This window comes from Elephantulus edwardii, unplaced genomic scaffold (genome assembly GCF_000299155.1).
Source record: "Elephantulus edwardii isolate Elephantulus edwardi_28Jun2011 unplaced genomic scaffold, EleEdw1.0 scaffold00322, whole genome shotgun sequence".
Classification (NCBI taxonomy): Eukaryota; Metazoa; Chordata; class Mammalia; order Macroscelidea; family Macroscelididae; genus Elephantulus; species Elephantulus edwardii.
Window position 1 is genome coordinate 285,138 of NW_006400072.1, and position 2,607 is coordinate 287,744.

The window sequence follows — 2,607 nt, forward strand, 5'->3', positions numbered from 1 at the left end:
TCCCCTGACCACTGAGTCAGCTATGAAGAAGATAGAAGATAACAACACACTTGTGTTCATTGTGGATGTCAAGGCCAATAAGCACCAAATTAAACAAGCTGTAAAGAAGCTCTATGACATTGATGTGGCTAAGGTCAACACTTTGATTAGGCCTGATGGAGAGAAGAAGGCCTATGTTCGACTTGCTCCTGATTATGATGCTTTGGATGTTGCCAACAAAATTGGGATCATCTAAACTGAGTCCAGTGGGCTAATTCTAAATGTAATAAATTTTTCTCACCATAAAAAAAAAAAGAGAGAGAAAGACTCTCAACCAGATGGACTGATACAGTGACTTCTACAATGACTTTGAGTGTGTCAGAGATAGTTATGGTAAGAGATAGATAGGATTCAGATATGTTGTTCATAGTGTTGCTATGGATCATACTTAACGTGACAGCACTCAACAACAACAACTTATAGTTAACTAGTATCCCACAACCTATAAAATAGGGAAATGACAACCTCTTCAACAAATGGTGCTGGCAAAGTTGGACATCTACCTGCAGAAAGCTAAAGCAGGCTCTACATCTCATAACATACACAAAAATCAACTCAAAGTGAATCCAAGACCTAGGGGTAAAGCCCCAAACTATAAAGGTAATAAACGACAAAATGGGAGCAAGTTTAGAAGCCCTAGCCTATGGTATAAATAGGCGGGCTAACAAATAGAGACAGAAACATTCAACCGGGAGAGGATAACATAGATGAAAGGGTCCTTCTAAAGATAAATCCCTGTGTGCATCAAAATCTTTTCCCAACAGGGTAAAAAGAAAACCTACAGGGTAGGGGGAAGCATTTGGCAATGAACTCTCGGACAAGAGTTTCATAATGAAAGTTTACAGAATAGTACAGGGACTTCACAAGGAAAAGACTGGTAACCCAATTACAAAATGGGGAAAAGACATGGGAAGACTTTTCCCAAAAGAAGATATTTGAATGGCCAAAAGATCCATGAAGAAATACTCAAAATCTCTGGCCATAAGAAAGATGCAAATAAAAATCAAAATGTGACACCATCTCACCCCAGTAGTAGTGGCAAAGTTTAGTAGGATAGGAAGCAATAAATGTTGGATAAGATGTCGAGAGACTGGAGCTCTCATACAATGGTAATGAGATTGTAAAATGGTACAACCTTTCTGGAACGGAGTTTGGCGTTTCCTCAAAAAGCTGGACATAGTAATCCCATATGACTCAGCTGTTCCTCTGCTGGGAATATACTCCAAGGAAAATAAAACTGAGATACAACTGGATATTTGTACACCATTATTCACAATATCAATAAAATGGAAAAATCCCAAATGTCTGTCAACAAATGAATGGATTGAAAAATGATGGAACATTTACACAATGGAAACTATGCAGCACTAAGGATTTTGTAAAATAGTATATGACATGGGAGATTTTAGAGAGCATTGTGCTGTGTGAACTCAGTCTCATAAGAACAATATTGCATAAAATCATTATTGTAAAAATAAGTATAAGATGGGTATAAAAGTCCATAGGGGAAGAGGAGAGAGAAATGGGAGAAAAAGTGTGGAGAGGGATGAAATCACTGGGATGGCACAGTTTGGTGGGCAGAGGGAAAGGGTGAAGGAATTAGGAAAGATCCAATGGGGTGAAAAGATAGGGTGATGTGGGCAGAGATCCATGGTGATTAATTTTATGGAGCACAATATATAGGAATGATTGTATAAAACACAATATGTATGAAGGAATGTATGCAACACAATCTCCATGAAGGAAACACAATGTATATGAATTTTGTATGCAAATATATATTTTTTAAATAAAGGAAAACATTTTTAAAATATACTATGATTTGATGATTTTATCATTCTTTTTTCTCTTAGCGTTTGCTTTACTGAAAATGTCCATATTAATGCTTGAAAAGTAAAAATGTGTCATCAAAATTGTTGCTTAAAAATATGATCAGGGAACAAAGGCTTTCACGAGGTTTATAACATCCCAGCTGACACTGAATCAGTGCTCCTAACTTACTCCTGCTTTTGCTTTATATGAAAAAAGTAACATAGGATTTGGAGGCAATTATATTGGGCACATATTAAATAAACTAGTAAAAAATAGCAGCTTGTTATTAATGGCTTCTGGTATGCAGAAAGAATGATGCTCACGTAGATAAGAAATAAGTAGAGCTCAAAACCATTTATGGAAAATAGGTACTGCATTGGAACATGATGATATTGTTAATACTTCTAGCCTTAAGCTTAAAAGATTTTAATGTTCAAAATTATTTGTTATACATTTGCTAAAATTTTTCCCTCTTTTAACAACTGGGATCTAGAGGGAAGAGAAAAGACCAGAGAATGGCTAAAATTATTGGGGCAGCTATTGCTGCCAGTTTACGGCCTGTGTCAGGAAAAGAAAGTCTTACTCAGATACAATGCCACCCAAAGGTAATAAAGAAGGTCAGAATTGCTTCCACTGTGGAAAGCTGGGCCACTTCAGTAGACAGTGTCACAGACGAGAGCCACAGATAGGCAAGGGAGTAGAGAGGAAGCTCCCACTCACTTGCTTTAAGTGTGGCTCTGAAGGACACCTGGCCAA